Raw genomic sequence first — 22,569 nt, forward strand, 5'->3', positions numbered from 1 at the left:
CCCCCCCCCCCCCCGTGGAAGTCTGCCCCTCACCATGCATCTTTCCCCTATTGGTTTCTCAGTGAGCCTTCTACCCAGCAACCAGCAACGCTGTTTTCTTTCCATCTCCTTCACTTTCTATATTCACAGTGTGGGAGTTGTTACTAATATTGAGAAGCCGCCTTGCTGCCATGTTGCCATTAATATGCCTGATTCTTTGAGAACAGGTAGAAAAGCCACCCTTGGTTTCTATGGGCTGGGATGCTCTCTTTTCTATGGCAGAGGTCAATAGACTCTGTAAATGTCTAGATGGTAACTATTTTAAGCTTTTTGGACCATATGATCCATATGAACTTCTCAACTCTGCTCTTACAAGAACAGAAAGCAGCCATTAGATAATACTAAGCAAATGGACAGGCCAATAACACTTTACAAAAACAGCTGAATCTGGCGCACTGGCCATAATGTGCTGTCTCTTGTTCTATTTTGCCAAAGTTCTCACCTAAGACACATTTAACTTCTTTTCCTAAGAAAACTGAGATTCTCAGTTGAAATAACCATTCTCAGCAATGAAGCTGTACCTGTTTGTGTTCTGTGAAATCCTGACAAGGTAAAATTGGTGATTGTTAATAAAGTAGAAGCAATCTATTATACTCTATGACCCAGTAGGCCAGACGTTAATTTAAAAACAATATGGTTGTATGTAAGAGACATAATCAACTTTTCTGTCTTATAGCTATAAGGACTTTCCAGACAGGATTTGATGGTGACCAGATCTAATCCTACAAACAGACTTTTTGTGTAATTTTGATAGGGAATTTCTTTCGTATTTAAAATTTGTCTCCCAAATTCTTGGTAGAGTACTGAAAACTGTGTCCGTCCGTCCGTCCTTCCTTCCTTCCTTCTTTCCATCCTTTCTTCTTCAGAGCCTTGTCTCCTATCTAGCCTCTCCATTTCAATTAATTCACCTGTCTTCTTTACCTTTTAGAATATTTTCCTTTAATTATTTATCTTGATGGTTTGACTTGGAAAGTTAAGGTTACTTTTCCACAGAGAATATTTGGTGTTTTTGAGCAATATGCCCTCTCAATCTCTTTAATAAATTCCTAAAGGAAGTTGGGGATTTCTGACAGCAATTTTTGAATAAAGGGCCTCTGATTTCCTTTTTTTCCACTCCCCCAGATACCATATAATTCTAACATTGTTTTCTCTTAATCTCTTCTACAGGTCACCTATTTCAACTTTTGACTTCAATTATTCACTTTCAATGTTTATGTATGTTAAATTCATTAATTTTTATTAAATTCCTTTAATTTATTCACTGTGGGCAAAGCACTGTGAAAGACAATGTTGATGGAAACACGCTTAAAATAGCCTCTGCCCTCAAGGCACTGATCATTAACCTAAGATACAAGGTTGCATATGATAAGTACTATGTGAGTGGTATGCAATAAGCTAGTAAACGTGGAGAGGACATAAAGGCAATTGTTCTGTGGAGCTAGAGTGTAATAGTAAATGTTGGTTGATTTTTCTATGGAGTATCTACATTTCTTCTGTGTAACAACAATAACCCAATTTGCTTTGGGATTACCATGACTCTTTATTTTTAGCCAATGTTCCAACTGACTTTTTCCTGGGGGCTCACATGCCAGGCTAATACTCAAAGTCCACTCACCTGGCTAGAGTTGGATTTGCCAACACACATCAAACTCCAATCTGGGCACCAAGTGTTTTTTGTGTGTGCGTGCGTGTGTGCACGCATGCATATACACACATGTGCATGTGCGTCATCCCAGAACCAATTCATCTCTTTTGTTGGGCTGAATTTTTTGACAAAGGGAGCCTGGAGGTGCTGTGGGCCACTATGGAAAGCCTCAAATGTAGTGTGAGCACAGAGAAGCCCAGTAGAGAGTTGGATCTTGCTGACCTCATTTGAGGTCTATATTAATCTGCAACTGAAGTTGAACTGGACTCCTGAGCTGCCTAGACCCTACAGTTATGAGCTACCTGAACCCTATAGGTTTTTAACTTAAACCAGTTTATGTTGGGTTTTCTGGAACAGAGATATTGATAGAGTACATGGTCACAGAACATGGACTTGAAAGATGGCAGAACCTTTATAGGTAAATATGAGGTCATAGTTTCTAAACATTTTCATTTACATGCAAACTTCTGCATTTGACAGTGTTGAATATAATTTTCCATTTGGGGCAAAATACTGATTCAAAGGTTGCTGTGTTGGAAGTACTTACTGTATTTATGACATTGCCCACAGATGTCTAAACCATTCTAGGAGTCCAAAATAATCAAAACAGGAAAGGGCATTTCTGAGCACTTTAACACATTTCTTGATGTAACACACTCATTTCCTAGTAACATTTCTACTGCCAATTTATGTTACACTTCTAGGTCTCCATAGATGCCTTACTTTTTCACCTGGCATTTCTAGGCTTTGTATCCCATGAGATTTCTTAGCAGAAAATTGCTATTTTTACCCTTCTGTGAATGTATGGGAGGAGGAAAGAAAATGAATATTTTTGAAAATCCCCCATATGTAGAGATTTATATTTTATATCAGTTAATATTTGCTGTAACTCTAAAAGGAAATTATTACTCTCTTTAAAGGTGAGAAAGAGATGTTTGATGGGCTTATTTAATTCATCAAGATTGTATACCTAGTACACAGAAGCATCAGGATTTGAACCCAGGTCCCCTTGACTCCAAAGCCCCTGCTTATTCCTTTGTATCACATTTTCGTCATTTTCTACATAATCCCTGGATGACAAGCCAACCATACCCCATTTTCACTTTCACCCATTGACCACAGTAGGGGAGCTGGCATGAGCCCAGGGAAGGAGTTCTCTCGTTTTGACCTCTCTGATACTCCTTATGGAGTTAGGCCATTATTGTGGTCCAATGTCAGAGCCATTGTTGTACCTTGCGGCAGCTGTTATTTTATTTTTTTGTCTATTGTGATTGGTGGAGGTGGCTTAAGGCTCCCGACAAGGTGACAAGGCGTAAGGCTGAGAGTGTAGTGTTGTGGCTTTTGGCTGCAGTGAGTCTCTGTAGCTTCTGTTGTTAATGGCCACAGCTGTTGGGGAGGGCTTGGGTGCTTGTCACCTCTTCAAGCACTTCCGGGCCCTTCACAGCTGGACAGCCCAGATTCTATCAACACTCTGTAGAGTGCTATTCACAGCTGGATCCCTGCTCAGCTCTGACACTGTACAGCTTTTTCAAATAACAGCACTTTCAAAGAACATGTTTAAAGTCAGCACTTCTACCCTCCCCTTTGACTCTAGCTTATTTGATGTACTGTCCCTTAACTAGGAAACCTATAGGGACCCACTGCACCTGCTCAGCAGGGCCATATGGAAGGAAGGAATCTAGGGAAGTTGGCAATTGTCCCTTATCTTTCCAATTTCATTAATCATACACACCAAACTCTAAGATCAGCCCTGAATGCCCAGTCATCTCCCAGGATAGACAAATAAACTAAAATTTGGTGATTAATTGCCTGGCCTTGGAGTTGGTCAGATATAAATTTGAATACCTGTGCTAGCATTTAATAACTATGTTATTAACTTGAGGTATCTGAGGCTCTAAGTCTCAGGTACAAAATGGAGACAGATCTTACTTCACAGGGTCTTTGTGACAATTAAATGAAAAAAAATTATCAAGAGTTCACTCACAGTATGTATTAGCATGTAGTAGCTATTTTTACTGAGTGTTCTTAGTTCCTGTATTATTTTCCTGTTTTCAGTTAACATCTATTTCTTTGGCAAATGAAAATGCAAATTATCTTACAATTTCCATGGTAGACTTTAATATTTTGCACTTCAGCTTTCCAGATGTGTGGGAGAAAGTATTCGTAATACTCTAGGGTATATCTTTAAACTACCTTTAATTTTGTTATTGAAATCAAACAACTTTGCTCAGAGTGACAACTGTGTGTAACGTCCTATTGCAGCATGTTCATAGAGGGAGCGAAGCACATCACCCCATATAGTAGCTCCTGCAAAGGTGGGTGAGTTTGAAGGCCTTCAAAAGCTTTGATTAAGACTTTGCTCTCGTGGTTTGCAAAGTCCATGGTCCTCAAATGGATATCAAGACCTTTTACCCAAGCCCCATTTGTTCGATAGTTAGAGAGATGCTTTTGGATCATATATTTTTGAAAAATTTGGGTTCTGCTATCATGAGTTTTCTGAAGGATTTTTTGTGGTGCAGTATTTGTTGAACCAGAAGTCAGGTGTCCACATCATCCATATTACTGAGTAGAAGGAATCTCAAGTCAATGATCATAGCTTTGATAGGAGCAGGCCAGGCAGGCATAACAGGAAGAGAAGGGGCTGGCAGGATTCCCTGGGATCTTGGAGATTCTATTATTCTCCCTCTCTCTTGGGCCTGATTTTAAACTTACCATACTTGGACTGATAGAGAACGATCACCTAAAGCATTCTACAAGAATCAAACCCCTCCTTGGAAGACAAAAGGCATGTCTGCTCACATTCTTCACCTTGGCACCAGGTTACTTTTGGTAGTCAGATGCCAGGCTCAGTAGCTCAGTGTGGTTCTGAAGACACATCAGGGTGGTTTGCTGATGAGTAACAGTTGAATGTAGCTAGTGCTTTTAGGACACAAGAACTGGGGCAGAGAAAGAGCACATTGATTGATCCCCTGCTGAAAATGTGATGAATAAGTTGAATGAAAGGGAGGATCACTTAATGGGTTCAACTCTGCTGTAGATACTGTGAAGCTGGAAAAAAATATAAAGCTCAGTTTTTGTCCTTAAGGAACTAGTATTTGTGTTGGCAAGGCAAGAGTAAGGCACATGAAGCAACAGGCTAGATGGGGGAGTGTGTGATTAAGTGCCGACCAAGTAGTACAGACAGAAAGTTCTCTGGGGGCCTGCCCTTGGGAGAGATGGTGGAGACGGCCAAGTGTTGACAGGTTTGCCGTGATCTGATGTTTTTGTGAGATGTTTGCCCAGAGTTAGAGATGCAGTCATGGCTGTGAATGTGGCAATTCCAAAAATCACATCTCAACGATTGTTTCATCTTCTCAAGTCTCAGACCCCTATTGATTGAGGAAATCACAATGGAAACTTCTCAGGGTCACAGGATAGTATTTTGTGCTTTCTAAGAAGCCATTTAGGTAAGTTTCAATAGTTCTCAAGTTCTGGTAGACTTGTAAATTTCTAAATGTATGAGATCAGGGTTGCCTTACTTCCACTCACTGACCGCATGACCTAGAGCTTGTAAACTTGCTAAGCTTTACTTTCTCTGCTGAATGAAAATGATAATACTATCCTCACAGAGTTGTTATGAGGCTCACAGAAGATAATGTATACAAAGTGGTTGGTAAATGGATGGGATTTTAATACAAGACAGGTTTCTTATGGTGGCTGGTAAAGCTGGAAAGAAACACCTTTGAAATGAATATAAAATCAGAGAATGTGATGGCTCCAGGGGAGTAGAATGGTTACTTGGGCCAACTCCTTGTTTTAGAGACAAGGAATGGAGGCTGAAATAAACTAAATTATTTGTGCAACAACAGACCAGCTATAGAGTTGGATAAACCACCGTGCCTCCTAACTGGCATTCCATAGCATTTCTTTATCATACTGCCTCCTATGCTAGATTGGTACAGTAAATCACTGAATTCAGGAACTCCTTCTTCAAAGCTGTCTGCTTCTTTCACTGTCCTTCCTCTGATATTAGCAATAACTACTTTGTGTTATACATTGTGAGGGAATTGAAAGTAAACAAGACGCAGTCCTGGCCCTCAAGGATTGGGATCAGAGGCAGGCAGATTGGGTTTACATCCTGGGACTTAACTTTTAGCAAGTTACTGAAACTTCCTATCTGTCTATAAAAAGGGTATAATAAGTATATCTACTTTCTCAGGCTTTTGTGGATAATTGGGAAGGTAGTACAGTGCTTGGCATATAAGAACTGTTCCGCCAAGGACAGCTGTATTTATACAGGAAAGGCACCAGTGGTATTGTGTATAGGAGAGAACAGACTAGTAAAAATAGAATCACGGAATCATATTAAAGGATGTCTGATGCAAATAGTGATTCTATTTCCAGTCCTGGAAGTAAAGTTCTTGCACGACAGTGATCTTTTCATTCTTCAGGAGTGGATTCTAAGGTATTATACTAGGAAGGAGACTCCGAGTTACTAAAGCTTTTTTCCAAGAATGAACTTGGCTCCCCTCCACCATGCTTAACATCACAGAGTGATTAGATTCAGCAAATATGAGACCATTACAATTTCTTGGGAAGTCAAAAGTGGTGAATCTGGACTCTTTTTTTTAAAGTATCTTTTGCCAAATTTTTATTTCTCAAATCAGTTTCTGATTAGTAGCTTCATCTAGGCATATGCGCTCCCCGTGTTCCTTACAGTTCTATTTCAGATCCTTTTTTCATCAGCTCTATTATTACACATTTTTTCAGACTCGCTCTCAATGTAATAATACCTACCATTTCCTTTATAGTGATTTATGACTTTATTAAAGCTCTTAGATTTCTGTTCAGATTTCTAATCTGTTGACTTGGGTCACTTTGTATAATTTAATTATCATCAGAGGTTTTGCTAAAGGTAGGGACACCTGCATTTAATTAATGCACTGTTTGCATATTTTACATCATAAATAATGATGCCCAATAAATTACATCTTAATACTAATCCTGTAGTAGTCCTCACCACAACTCCTTGCATTTAAATCCCTGCCATGGATCAAATCGTCATCGATAGCACTTGACATCTAAATTTTTCCCCAGGACCTTTCTGACCACTATGTATGAGATCCTTTTTTACTCACATATATTATAGTTTTATCCAGAGCTTTGAGAAGTTGACAAGTAAAGATGAAGAATGACACAATTTGATTTTTTTTCTCTGTGATTTCCTTTTCTGGATATACAAATATCAAGAATCTGTGGCTAGGAGCAGTTCATCTTTTTCTAGACACTTAACACAAATCTACACGAAAATTACTGTGGCTATGGTGGAATTGATGGGCCATTGTCTAGAATACAGCTCCTTCAGGCTGTACAAATCAAAGTCACCACTTTAAGAAAGTATTTCAATTTTACCTTCATCAAAGAGTTAAAAAAGCCAAAGCCTTTTAGCGTCTCATTTCACTTACACACATAGCCCATTATAACCTGCATAAACAAGGATGACAAGTTGAGATTAATGAGAGTCCCCAAGTGACAGAACAATTTAATTGTCAGAAATCATAGGAGCTGAACTTTACCAGTGTATTTATATAAGACAACCATACTCTAAAAACTTCCCTAATTGATTATGACCAATAAGTAATAACTTGGAAAGCACTTTTCTGGTATACAAATAACAAATGACTCATAATAGTTAATTGAAGTATTAAGATGCATAAGGGAAGAATATTAGATTGACTAGATAAATGATTCATAATGTAAGGTAAATAATTGGAGAGTTCATACTCCTAAGTAGGATATAGCTCATAAGCAATGCTGAAAGCACATCAAATAAAGGGAATTGTGTTGCGAAATGAACTCCCAGCTAATTGGGTATCATAGCTATGTTGCCTCCAGTCCCCATTGGATCCTTGCTTTCAGGCAAAGTAGCCTTCTATGGATCCTTCTAAACCTTCTTATCGTGGATCCTGCAGCCCTCCTAACATAAGAGTATGGGGTCGGAAGGTGGTCTGGTGGGTAGAGCAGCAGAAAATGGACTGTATTTAACAAAGTCATAGTATTTTGCCTGGTCCTGTCTTTCAAGGGTAAGTCTCTGACTGACCATCGGCCCAACTTTGGAGATCCAGGACACATGATCTAAAGTTTCTCTCAGCAATCTCCATGCTGAACTTACTTGCAGATGGTGGCAGCAACTTTGGGGATTCTTTGCACCCAAATATCTTTGTATTCCATATGTACTAGATTGTTCTCCACCTCATATTTCAGTAGGTTAAGAAGTTTGATCAAACTCTACAGCAGAAGTAAGTGGACACATTTAAGCATTCCAATACCAGGTTATGTTCTCTGTAGTCTCTGTCTAATATAATTAAGAATAGTCTCAGGGTCACCTGGATAGCTCAGATGTTTAAGCATCGAACTTTGGCTCAGGTCATGATCTTGAGGTTCGTGAGTTTGAGCCCTGCGTGCAGACAGCTCAGAGCCTGGAGGCTGTTTCAGATTCTGTCTCTCTCTCTCTGCTCATGTTCTGTCTCTCTCTCAAAATTAAATAAAAATTTAAAAAATATTTTTTAAATTTAAAGAATAGTTCTCAAAAATGTGATTTAAGAGCATAGTTTTAAGTCATTGTCTATTTTATCTTTATTTGCCAATTACAGGTTTTAGTGAGTGTTGTATATAATACTTCTGCATCAGAGCTGTACTACAAGTTCGGTTGGGAATTTCACACAAAATTCTGCACTCTCAGTGCACTTTGGATGACTTCAATTTCTGACTGCACAAAGGGTCCAAATATTCCAAGCCCATTTTAAACTTCTTTCTGAACATCTTCTAAAATCCTCTTTTGCTGATTTTACATGGACGGTACTTAACTTCTCCAATAGCAAACTTGGTATCCCTTTGGCTTCATCTTACTTTAATTTTAAAATAATAACATCTTTCATTGATTAGTGTGAGAGATACACAGTGTTTGTTAAGGGACTAACTACAACATGTCTACCCCACATCATTCCAGGTGTTTGACTTTTAATCCTCACTAAACTTTCAGAACTAGAAGCTAATCTTTTGTTTTGCAAATGAGAAGCCAGAACTTAACAGAGATTATGAGACAAAGTGTGTTTTATACTCTTCTCTCCTTGGTATCCTTTATTCCCAATTATGATGGGCACATTTTCTGGCACTAAAGTAAACAGTTTAATAAATGCCAGTAGAATCTAATTCTGCAAATGTCTGATTAGGCTTTAGGATTAATAGGATTATTAACAGGTAAATAAATTTAGACAGATGCTCTGCTGGTGAGTGGTCAGGATGTGGAGGAGACACTTGAAAGTGTCCGAGAACTAACACTTGGTGTCTGCTGGTGATTTGGCAGCATTATTAAGAAATAAGAGACTGGGGGAGCCTGGGTGGCCCAGTCAGTTAAGCATTCAACTTTGGCTGAGGTCATGATCCAATGGTTCATGGGTTCAAACCCTGTGACACTCTGTGTGACAGCTCAGAGCCTGGAGGCTGCTGCAGATTCTGTGTTTCCTTCTCCCTCTGCCCCTCCCCTGCTTGTTCTCTCTCTCTCTCTCAAAAATAAATAAACATTTAAAAAAAGGAATAAGAGACCATACTTACATACATATCTTAATTGTCTGAGGAAACCTTTATGGAATACAGTTTCTGAATTTAGAAACAGTTGGTCACAGTTCTCTTCTGGGCAAATTCCCGCAATAGCTTCTAGTGCCTCTTGGAGCAAAGAGCCACAGTCTTTATAGGTACCTGCTGTTCCTTGAATTCTAGGCTCTTCCTCACATATCGATATAGCTCAATCCCTCACCTAGACGTCTTTGCCTAAGTGTCTGTCACCTTCTCAGTGAGGTTTGCCCTGGCCATTGTATGTAAGAGGGCAACCTCTGTTGTCCCCAACTCCCAAACTCCTGATCCCCTGTCTATTCAGTTTTCTCTATCTTCCTTAGGATATGCTTTAACCTATAGGAAAATTTTCTAATTTATTGGTTTTATTGTTTATTGAGTTTCTCTCACCATGAAGATGTAACCTCCAGGAGGGCATAGATCAACGTCTCATTCACTGATATATCCCAAGTGCCGACAGGAATGTCTGCTCAGGGAACTTGGGTGGCTCAGTCACTTAAGCCTCTGACTCTTGGTTTTGGCTCAGGTCGTGATCTCATGGTTCAGGAGATTGAGCTCCAAGTCAGGCTTTGTGCTGGCAGCGCAGATTCTCTCTCTCCCACTCTACCCCTCCCCTACTTGCTCACTCTCTCTCAAAAATAAATAAAAATTTATAGAAAAGGAATTGTCTGCTCAATAAGGGCTAAATGAATGGATAACAATAAATATTTGTTGAATGAATAGAGAGTAAACCACATTTTCCTTAAATAATTTATTCTTCTTACTAACCTATTCTTATTGTCTGGGAGTTAATAATGATCATTCCTGGATCTGTGCAGATTTTCAAAACTTCCTCATTTTATTAGGTGTCCTGCCTAGAGATGTAAAAATTACACCATTTGATTATTTTAAGTACAGTGAAACAACTACTAAAAACTTAACTTCTAATTTTCAGTGGTGACGAGATCTAAGAAGACCATGCCGCCATCTTGGTCTGTCGAATCTCTTTCACTGATGAGGCAATCGAAGAACTACGGCCGTAAGTAGTATGCTCTCAGATGCTCTGCTGGTGAGCGGTCGGGATGTGGAGGAGACACTTGAATGTTGACGGTTGGCCTTTCAGAATATTCTTGCTGGACTCTGTTACATCTGCCCCGCCAGTCTGACATGTGTGTTATGCGTGTCATTCTCCTAAGTGACCAGAGGGAAATTTATCCTTTAAATCTCATGAATGTCTTTCCTCCCTCTTCTCTTCTTACATCACCTTCAAGTCAAAAGCTGTAGTTCAAGTGAACTGGACAGGGTGGGAAGCTTTTGCTGTAGCATTCCAGCTCAAGTCTGGCCCTTTTGCTTAAGAAGGCCAAGAACAGTTCTTTTTGACTGCTTCTTCTAGAAATGCTTGAAAAATAGTGCAGCTAGTATTCCCCTAGCCCCCATCTATGATTTCACTGGGAAACTATGCATAAGATACTTTGGAAATAAATATACACAAGAAATTACAACTCTGTTTGAATGACCCTCTACCTTGGAATGTCTAGAACTGTGAGAATTATAAGGCCAAAAAATATGTCCAGGCCTGCTTGCTTGAAAAGTTACTGTTCCTTATATGGAATCTGAACAGACAGGGAGTTGAAGTTGTATAAACTAAATGTAGATTTTTTCCCCCTAGCCACTTATGTGCCTCATCCTTGACCTATTTCATTTATAGGTTTCTTTAAGATATTATGTCTTGAAAGTTCATTGCTTTCTTGATGATCTGTCTTCCAATAGTGATTTTCAAAATAGTCAGTACTTTACATGGTCAGAAAGATCCAAGGATGGTTGGACCCAGAAAGGGTCAGACCATCACTGCACGGGTACAATCAAATCATTTGAAGGTGAGGCCTGCTGACAATGTGGGGAACCTGTTAGAGTACTCCAGGTATAGTTTATTCAATACTGTTAGAAATCTTAAAATGCAGACATTCAGAAATGTTTAGTCTGGTTTTCAGTAAGGAAGAAGGGTGAGTGGATTCAGTCAAAGACCCACAGCACAATAAATATTTCTTTTAGTCTATTTCCTTGATAATGGAGAAAATAGAGCAATAAGCAGTTAACCTGAAGCTAAAATATAGAAATTCTATTTTTTAATAGGGATGCTTATTTTATTGTACACCATGTAGAATGGGCATATTTTACTATTTGAGTTTGCACAGAATATTTTAATGTAAGCAATTCAGAATACTGATGGCATATGCTTGAAAGGTTATGCTTTCATTAATCCTCACCAGCAGTTCTGAAGTCTGCCTGGGTTCAAATCCCAACTATACCATTAACCAGGATAGGTGTCTCATCCTCTCTAAGCTGCAGTTTCTCATCTAAAAAATGAGGATTAAAAATAGTACCTACTTTAAAGGATTGTTGCAAAAGTTTAATAAGTTAAATCAACCTAAATAAAAAGACTGATAATTACAAGATGTTTGGTAAGTAGACACAATTACTACTCACTAGCCATATGTACTGACTGCCTTATTTGACAATATTGGAGATTTTTAAAAAGTAGAAGGTAGATTGTAGAAAGTACATATTGAAACTGGCCCCCTTAGAGGAACTCACTGTCTTGTCACTCAGGTTTCTTTTCCTTTTCTAGACTTAAGTCTACATTTTTAGTACAAATGGAGAAGAGTGGCAGTTAACCTAAATAATTGAAAGGTAGTGTTGATTTTTGCCTTTATTATTGGAATCGTTCAGATGGAACCTTGCATTTCTTATATGCTTTAGAGTATGATCTTACGCTTGTACTTCACTTAGTTGCCCAGATATGTACAGATTGATCTGCAAATTGACCTAGAGATTTAAAAAATTTTTAAGAGATAAAATATTGCAATTTCTTCCTAAAGTTTATATGTCAATATTCCCTTTCACTAAAGGCAACATTCTCAGACTCATTTTATGAGGTCAGAATTATTCTGATACCAAAATCAGAAATAACACTACTAGAAAAGATAACTATAGGCCAATATCCCTAATGAATATAGGTATAAGCATTTTTTAATATTTAACTTTTTAAAAATACTTATTTATTTTTGAGAGCGAGCACAAATGAGCTGGGGTGGGGCAGAGAGAGGGAGATATAGAATCTTAATCAGCCTCCAGGCTCAGAGCTGTCAGCACAGAGCCTGAGGTAGGGCTTAAATTCATGAATCTCAAGATCATGACTTGAACCAAAGTCTGATGCTTAACCAACTGAGCCACCCAGGTGCCCCTAGGTGCAAACATTATTAACAAAATACTAGCAAAGTGAATTTAGCAGCATATTAAAAGAGTCATTCACCATGATCAAGTGGGATTTATCTCTGGGATGCAAGCATGGTTCAATATATTTAAATCAATCAATGTGATACATGACATTAATAGAACAAAAGAAAAGATGGGTGCCTGGTTGGCTCAGTCAGTGGAGTGTCCAACTTCAGTTCAGGTTATGATCTCACAGTTTGTGAGTTCAAGCCCAGCTTGAATCCAGCTCAGATCCTCTGTTTGCCTCTCTACCTCCCCCACTGGCTCTCTCTCTCTCTCTGTCTCATAAATAGATAGATAGATAGATAGATAGATAGATAGATAGATAGATAAACATTAAAAAATTAAAAAAGGAATCATATCATCTCAATAGATGTCAGAAAAAGCATCTGACAAAATTCAGCATCTATTCATAATAAAAACTTTTAACAAATTAGGCAAAGAAAGAACACATCTGAACATAATGCAGGACCCATATGATGAGCTGACAGCTACTATCATACTCAGTGGTGAAAGGTTGAAAGTTTTTCCTCTAAGATCAGAAACAAGACAAGGATGCCCACTCTTATCACTCCTATTCCACACAGTACTGGAAGTCCTAGCTAGGGCAATCAGGCAAGCAAAAGAAATAAAAGGTATCAGTATGGAAAGTAAGAAGTAAAATTACTTATCTTTGCACAGTATATAACTTTACATGCAAAGAGTTCTAAAGAGTCAACAAAAAAACAATGAATTTAGTAAAGTTTCAGAATATAAAATTAACATACAAAAATCAGTAGTGTTTCTATATACTAACAATGAATTTTCTGGAAAAAAAAAGAAATTGATCCCATTTATAATAACATCAAAATCATAAAATACTTAGAAATAAAAAAGGAAGGGAAAGATCCCTACTCTGAAAACTACAAGACACTGATAAAAGAAACAAGGCACAAATAAATGGGAAAGTATCTCATATTCATGGATTGGAAGAATTAGTATTGTTAAAATGACAATACTACCAAAAGCCATCAATAGATTCAACCCCATCAATGCATCTAATGCATTTTTTATAAAAGTATACAAAATAGTCCTAAAATTTATATGAAACCATGAAGACCCCAGAAAGTCAAAGAAATCTCATGAAAGAAGAACAAAGCAAGAAGCATCACATTCCCTGATTTCAAGCTATATTATAAAACTACAGTCATCAATACAGTATGGTACTGGCATAAAAACAGACAAATAGATCAATAGAATGGACTTGAGATACTAGAAATAAATCCATCCATATATAGCCAACTAATATTTTTAAAAATATTTTTTTATGGTTTTATTTTTGGGAGACAGAGACAGCGCGAGCAGGGGAGGGCCAGAGAGAGAGGGAGACACAGAATCCGAAGCAGGCTCCAGGCTCTGAGCTAGCTGTCAGCACAGAGCCCAAAATGGGACTTGAATCCACGAACTGTGAGATGATGACCTGAGTGGGAGCCAGAAGCTGGACACTTAACGGACTGAGCCACTCAGGTGCCCCGCTAACTAATATTTAACAAGGGAGTCAAGAATACTCAATGAGAAAAGACAATCACTTTAATAAAGGGTGTTGGGAAAATTCAATGTTCATATGTAAAAGAATGAAATGGGGCTTCTATCTTACACCACTCAAAAATAATTAACTCAAAGTGGATTAAAGACCTAAATGTAAGGCTTGAAACCATAAAACTCCTAGATGAAAGAACACAGCATTATACTCCTTGACAGGAGCCTTGGTAATGATTTTGGGATATGACACATACAGCACAAGAAACAAGATAAATAATAAGTGGGACCACGTCAAGCTAAAAAGCTTCTGCGCAGCAAAAGAAATCATCAACAAAATGAAAAAACAACCTACAGAATGGAAAAAATATTTGCAAGCCAAATATCTGATAAGTTAATATCCAAAACATATAAATAATTCCTACAATTCAATAGCTAAAAAACTAAATATCCCAATTTTAAAAACAGGCAGGGGTACCTGGGTGGCTCAGTTGGTTAAGGATCCAACTCTTGGTTTCAGCTCAGGTTATGATCTCGTGGTTCAGTTCATGAGTCGGAGCCCCCCACCTGGGGCTCTGTGCTGACAGTATGAAGCCTGCTTGGACTCTCCCTCTCTGTGTCTCTCTGCCCTTTCCCCATTTATGCTGTTTCCGTCTCTTTCAAAATAAATAAATAAACTTAACAAAATAAAAAATAAAAATAAAAATGGGCAAAGACCTAAATAGACATTGTCCTAAATAAGATACAGAAAAAGCTAACAGGCACATGAAAAAGTGTTCAGCATAGCATCACTAGTCATTAGGGAAATGCATACTAAAACCATAGTAAGATATCACTTTACACCCATGAGCATGGTCATCATCAAAAAGACAAGAGATAAGAAATGCTGGCAAGGATGTGGAGAAGAGAACTCTGTGCACTGTTGTTATGATTATGAACTGGTGCAGCCATCATGGAAAGCCATATGGAGGATCCTCAAAAAAAATTAAAAAGAGAATTACCATATGATATCACAATTCCACGTTTGGGAATGTATCCAAAGGAAATGAAAACACAAACCCAAAAAGATACCTGTACTTCCATAGCCAAGACATGGACACAACCCAAATGACCATTAATGGATGAACAGATAAATAAATTGTGGTATATATACATGCATACACATGCATATAAATAATGGAATATTATTCGGCCATAAAAAATGAGCAAATCCTACTATTTGTGACAACATGGATGGATCCTAAAGGCAATTGCTAAGTAAAATAAGTATTATAAAGAGAGACAAATAGTGTACAATTCACTTACATGTGGAATCTAGAACAAAAACAAACAAACTCATAGAAAAAAGACAGACTTGTGGTTACCAGGGGTGGGGGTAAAGGGAGGGGGAACTGGAGGAAGGTGGTCAAAATGTACAAACTTCCAGCTATAAGATAAATAAGTCCTAGGGACATAATGACAGCATGATGACTACAGTGATGATACTGCTGTGTAATACACAGGAACTCATTAAGAGTGTGGGTCCTAAGAGTTCTCATCACAAAGAGAAAATGTTTTTATTTTCCTCTTTCTTCTCTTTTTATTGTGCCTATATGAGAAGATGGATGTTAGCTGAACCCACCAGGACCATCATTTCACAATATATGTAAATCAACCCACTGTGCTGTATGCCTTCAATTTATACAGTGATGCATGTTAATTTTTCCTTGATAAAACGGGGGGAAAATTCTCACACTGCTTTCTCTTCAAGGCAGTGTCTCATATATGAGTGATGACCCAACCGCAGACGTTTTCAAATACCCTGGGAGCACGTGGAGGCTTTCCCACTGCCGCAAATGAGAAAAGCTCAGCTTGGAGAAACATACAGTAATTTTGAAATGAGTAAATCTAGAAAGAAGGCATTTGGGTTCTGGCAAAGGTATCAAGTCTGTGGTTAAGTTTAGTGTTTTTATTTGAAGTGCATGGCAGGAGACTGGAAGTCATGTCATCAGCTTTTCCTTGGTTAGTGCCTCTATAGGTCCGAGTCGAGCACCGGTCTTCCAGATGACTGGAGTACTTTTATAGCCACTTAGATATTTTGTCACCAAGATAAATGTATATTTTACACTTAGGAAAGGCTAAAGGAAGGAGTCTCACACTGCCTTATAAGCTCAGTGATGGAAATAGGATGAGTACTAAATATTTCTATTTCATTTGAAAACACCATTTGTTGTTAGAGGCTTTGATATAATTCAGGTTCTGGGTAACTTTGATTTTGGTAAACCTGATTTTCTAGTTTTTAAATCTCTGATCACTAAGCATTGGTTTTTACTCTTTAAAGAAGCTAATACTCTGACACTACTTAATATTTTCCATTTTCAGCAAAGGCGGCTTTAAATATTTCCTAGTGCTAATGCATGATTTGTCTGAGCATATTAGCTAAATCTAATCTTTCATTACTGCTGGTTCGCATCTCTATTTTGAGATGGTTAATTGGCTGACTTTCTGCAAAGTTCAGTTTTTGTTACAGGTCTGATCAAGCTTAACAATAATTTCCTATATTATATTAGCCAAAGTAATGTTTGTTTATGAGCTTAGAGTCATATTTATTAACATCCATGATTAACTGAAAATTGCCCCATGTGGTATTTCAATCCACAAATGTGTTTTGATTAGAGAAGGGACAATTATTCCATTTGCATTTGATTCTAACACAAATGGTATAATTTTCAGCTCTCTTAGTCAAACAGATAATAGTGGAGAAAAGAAAAGGTAAGGCCTCCCAAAGATTGCCCATGTGGCTGCTGCTTTCTGATCATTTAGACCCTGATGTAATTCTTTTCTTTGTAGCACATTTCTATAAAATAGTTTTTGGTATGGATAATCACCTTAATTGTTCATCTCGTCTCTAAAGTATCACTAGGGCATTATCCGTTATGCCGCTTGAAACTGATCATTGTGTACTTTCTAACATATTGCATCCTCTTTGGGATTGGATGTCTGACTATTTAGATTTAATACTTGACGAATATTCTGTGTAGAAATCTGGTAAGTAAGAAAAATATATTTTGAAAAGATGATTTATGTTCTCTTTAATTCTGACTACTTTCTCTGAAGCTTTTGTGACCTGATATAAATCTCCAAGTCTGCTTTTTTATCTGGTAGAAGAGAATTTAGCTTTTCACAGACTGTTTGGACTATCAGCAATCTTTGAGTGATCAGTGATCAGGGGGCTCAGAGGGGTCTTTGGAAGCATTGAAGTTCCAGCATAGGGTCTAATGGGGACCCAAGGCATGACGGGGTGGGGGCTAGCCTCCCCACACCTGCTGACCAGGGAGTCACAGCACAGAACTCCTAGGAGACTCAAGTCACTTTTTGCTGGAGATAAGAACCACCCTTTAAAGCCAAAAATCTTGGTTCTTCCTGTCAGACAGGGGGATTACCCTTTCATTCGCTGCTCAGAATAACACATAAGATGACCTGACTTTTGTTGTCTTCCTTGGTCTGAGAGCTACATAGATGCAACTTTTGGTCCTATAATCTTTTAAAGCTGGATTTAACAGAATGACAGAAAGGCACCAGTGCCTAGCCCAGTTCCCAACAGTCTCCATCATGCTGGTTGAATGAATGAATGAATGAATGAATGAACAGTTCAGAACATCCTATGTAACCATAGGCCTGAAGCTTCCATTTTAAACGTCTATGCCTCTGATGGTTTCTTTACCATTTGCTCAATTAGCTGTATCCAAAGTTTTGCTCTAATTCCTAAAAAAAGCCTTCATAAGCAAATCTTAAATTTTTTTTGATGAGCTTTAATCTGCATAGAACCCCCTCTTTGCGCCAGAATGCTAGCTTGAATAAATCAGCCAGCTCAAATTGAATAAATCTATTTAAATACTTATAAAATATTAAGGATGCATTTGGGAAAAGCCTCTAAGGTTATTGTGGCACCCATGTACCTCACAGTAACTAATTTATTAAGCAGTTTGCAAACCTGGAAAGAAAGGAAAAAGAAAAATGGTTTCATAAACCAAGAGCAGAAGCCAATTTTTCAGCTCAGATGATGAAAGGAAGCATGCATTTCTAATCAAAAAGACAGATAAGCCTTCTCTCTCCCACCATTCCCTCACCGGTAAAGTGCCTTTTCATCATCAACAACACTCCATTCCTAATGGCTGCCTGGGCCTTTCTGCACCTTCCCCATACGCTGGTAATGTACACACAGCATCCCTTTGAAACAAGAGCCCATTAGCTGTGGCAGACTACCTTTTCACATGACGATCTTCTGTTGCAAGTCATCAGCGTGGTGTTAAATCATCCCTACTGGGCATGCTCAGAACCCTGTCAGAGGGATAAACTGATATTTAGAGCCATAGCATGAAAATTGCTTTTCAGCCCCCTTGAAGGACAGTTAAAAAAAAAAGGAAAGAAAGGGAAAAGGTCATAAAATAGACAGGTAACACGAAGCTAATTCTTTTACCTGGGAGCTTTTCTTCTTTGGATTTCTTTAGGGGATCATTCGTGACCCTTAGTCTAGTACATGTCATGGCTGTCCCTTTGTGCAAAGAGTGGGGTCAGGGCCCACGTACTGCTATTGTTCAGTGTTCCAGGTGATCCTGCCTCTCCAGCACTTAATATTACCCCCCTCCCATGGCAGTGCAATACACGTTTATATTAATGACAGCTGTCATAGTAAATGAGTTTGGCCTGCCTTGTAAGGTTCAGAAATATTACCTTTCCATTATTCTCCATGCTATCTTGCACAGGTGTTGCTGACTGTGGCTGTCGTGGGGGCCTACGGAGAATCCTATACATAGATCCTTAATAATGCCTTAATTGTCCCATCATTTCCCACAGGCCACCCTGAGAGTGCTCACTGGTTCCTCCTGCCTCTCCCCACATGCATTTATTTACTGAGCACACATTGATACATTAATAATAACTGTACTAGGTTTAATACAGCATATAAAGCATGTGGAAATGTTGGGGACAGGGAAGATAGAGTCATTAGGAGTCACAATGTTGTTTATGGTTAAGGGCCAGCATTAACAAACTGCATGATACACCTAGCTATGGCTTTTTTAAAGCATCATCTGCCAAGTTGGTGCAGGAAACAATAAACATGATGCCCAATGAGGACTCCCAAGTTCAGCAATGGTTTCCCCAGGCTCACCAACTGGACAAAGAAGTGGGTTTTTAAGGGTAGCCTATATCTCCTTTTACCCTGGGTAAAGGGGGAGGGTGGACTTGATTTCTGACAAGCCGCAAATAGATGTGGAATCAAATCATTTGTTATTTTAGGCCTAGGTTCCCAGGCACGTTTTCTCAAGGTGCTTACATGCAGCACATTTCCATGTTTTTCTTGCTCCAGGAAGCTGGTCAGGACATGCTTGAAAACAGGAGTATGTTGGACAGAACTAGAAACTCATCTTTCCCAGCAGGTAGGGTGACATTTTCCCACAGCTCTAAACACTGCAGGGAAGATTACAGCCCAAGTTGAGGACCACCATTCCTGAGCATAATTCATTTCCTGGCCACTATCGGTGGTGCCTCCAAACATTTGTCACTACATCCTGGCTTCTTCCAGGGCACAGCCCTCTGGCAGTGGTTACTGCCATCTGGTCCAGTTCAATTACAATGGGACATCAGCATGTCTGAGGGTCTTTGATTTTGCCTTTGATGGGTTTTGTCCCTTTAATGGGTCACCACTTGAGTCTTAGTTTAACAGAAGCATTCAGACAAATAGGAGGAAGAACTTAAAGATCAGAGGAGGAGAGCTGACTTTTTCCACCCCAGGCCTGCAAAGGAAGTAGCAGGACAAAGCTCAGCCATTTCTCTGGGCTTCTCTGAGGATAGGATTGCTTGCATCTCTCCAGAGGCCACCGTCTCCCTGGAAAATTCAGATTCAATAAATCTCCTTTGAGGTCTGAGAATCTGTTTTTAATAGGAGACTTGGTGATTTCCCTCAACAGGAAAGGTTCTTTGTAAGGATTTTGGGGAATGTTCTTTCGGTAAATGTACGCCAAAATTCCTGTTTAGACAGCAAGCCGATGAGCATTTTGACGCATTGAATGAATGCATACTTTCATTCCAAGTTGATCCACACAGAGTCTACTGGATAAAATGATGCCAAAGAACAAGTTTGTGTAAGGGGAGCAGTAGAGGGAGAGGGGAAGGACGTGACGAGATGAAAGAAAGTTCTGGAAAATGCAAGGCAGTGGTTGGGGGTGGGGGTGGGAATGGGGTGACTCAAGGAGACTCAAGCCCCAGGACAGTTATCTCTGCTTGCCCAAGGGCTGGTTTTAATCACTCTCTTGTACCTTTCACTGGTGTCGTTTGTCATACTTTCCCATAAAAGTTGCAGAGTGAGGTTATGCAGCGGGTACCATCATCCATCTCCAGTTATTGACTGGAGTGGGAGGTGGTTCTCCATTCCTCCCACTCCAGCCTGCCACCTGCTTTTGTTCTATCCTGCAACCTCCCAGCCCCATGCTGGAATGGAGCACAGTCCCCGCGGACCTGCAGACAAAGCCCTTTGCAGCCTGTGCATGTGCCTTCTGGGTGTGCTCTGCTGGCATCTGATTTAGAGACTTCCTCTTCTGGGGATTTACCGATTTGAAACAAATCCCGGGCTTTGGCCCTGAATCCCATAATTTTAAACTGTGTGATGATCAGAGATGTTCATCAAGCTCTAATAACAATGTGGTAGGAGCTGCTCTCCGCTTGTCTGATCCGTCCTCGGCTGCACTGCCTGCTGTCTGCCCTCAGGCTCGGGTGTTGCAGGTCATCTGCCCAATGGTTTAAAGGCAGGACAGGCGTGGGTACATGGGTCGACAGGGAACAGGAATATCTTCATGTACCTTTGGCCCCATTTTAATCCAAAGACAACTGAAAATACCAGTGACTAACGTGCACAAAGCACCTAGCATGCCATGCTGCAGGCAGTTTTCCAGGGGTTTACTTAGGTTAGTTTGTTCATCCTTACATCTCCATGAGGCTGGTACTATTATCAAGTCCACTTTGCATATTCAGTCTGTGATCACATGGAAGCAGATTCAAGTCCCTCCATCCGTCAGCTTTCCTACCAAACATGTGGCCTGGCTTAGAGAAGAGTATGGACTGTGAAAGAGGAAGGTATCTCCAGACAAAGGTACAAGGGACCATAGGGTTTGAACCGCACCCAGAGACTCATTCTGAATGACAAGTCTGTGTAAGATTAAAAAAAAAATGTAGGTGGAGTTTTCAGGAAAAGCCAGTGACTAGAACTATAAGATGATGAAAACTTATCCTCTGCCTTAGACCAGGTAAAATGCACAGAAATCAGGCATGGGTGGTCATCACTGCTAGTGGAATGATCAGGAAGCTGATGTAAGCTGACCCAGCAGCAGGCCCACCAGGGGCTGAGTCTGGGGCCAAATAATCAGCATTTAATATCAATGAAGAGAGTAACTGGCTGACAGATGAATTTAAATATATTTTGAAGCTATCTTGTTTTTAATTTGGCCCTTTACCAACTTTATTGATAACTTTATTTCAAAAAAGATTTCTCTGATTTTACTTGTATTTATTTTTTTGGTTTGATAACAAAAGATGATTATATTGTTTTCCTTGCTGTTGGTATCTTTCTCTTGGCCCAAGCACATTATTTTCCTTTTTGGCCTTTCTTAAAACTGATGCTAGGAGAGACAGTGTTATCTAGCATGACACTTTCCAACAGAAATTTATTGCAAGCCACACGGGCATATCAAAAATTTCTAGTAGCCACATTTTTTAAAAATTAAAAAAACATCAGATAAACTTAATTTTAATAATTTATTTTGTTTATCCCAACATACTGACTGCATCATTTCAACATTTCTCTGAAATCTGGAGTATAGGTCACACAGCACACCTCATTTTAGACTTGTCACAGTGTTCCAAGTGTTCAATGGCTGTATGTGGCTCATGGTTAGCTATCCCGTTGTATGGTGCCGTTACAGTAGTTAAGAGTCAACCAAACTGGTCATATTCTGGCTGTCGTGCTTTGAAGCAGGCCATCTTTTGGAAAGTTAGTTACCACCCTAAGCCTCATTTTCCTTGCTGGTCAAATAGAGATCATAATAACAAAGGATTTCATGCATAAAACTGTACTGAACCTGGGCCCTGTGCTGGCCTCCCAGAAGCACTCAGTAAATGTCAACACCACCAAGACTGCTACATCCCAGCGCCCACCCTGGCTCCCCTCCTCAGAGCCTATGCAAGCTGAAGTTAGTGCTCAGTTGTTAAGAACATTAGGCTCCTTATTTCTCTAATAATATAATTATTTATCATCTATCTAATCTATCATTTATCTACCTTTAAGTAATTCTCAACTGGGGGCATCTGACTAGTAGAGGCCAAGGGTGCTGCCAAACATCTACAATGCACAGGATACCCCCCGTCATAAGCCATCCGACCCTAAATTTTTTTTTACATTTATTTATTTTTGAGAGACAGAACATGAGCAGGGGAGGGGCAGAGAGAGAGAGGGAGACACAGAATCA

General features: G+C 39.2%; 1 long non-coding RNA gene across 1 annotated transcript in view; it reads right to left on the minus strand.

Moving 5' to 3' along the window:
• Window positions 1–10,110: 10,110 nt before the first annotated feature.
• The window catches only part of LOC115289896, a 37,537-nt gene continuing 25,078 nt past the window's right edge, over window positions 10,111–22,569 (minus strand). The window contains exon 2 of the long non-coding RNA XR_003907858.1: window positions 10,111–10,465. This is a non-coding gene — a long non-coding RNA (uncharacterized LOC115289896). The remainder of the gene's footprint in view (window positions 10,466–22,569) is intronic.

The sequence above is a fragment of the Suricata suricatta genome, chromosome 4 (genome assembly GCF_006229205.1).
Source record: "Suricata suricatta isolate VVHF042 chromosome 4, meerkat_22Aug2017_6uvM2_HiC, whole genome shotgun sequence".
In the NCBI taxonomy this organism is placed as follows: Eukaryota; Metazoa; Chordata; class Mammalia; order Carnivora; family Herpestidae; genus Suricata; species Suricata suricatta.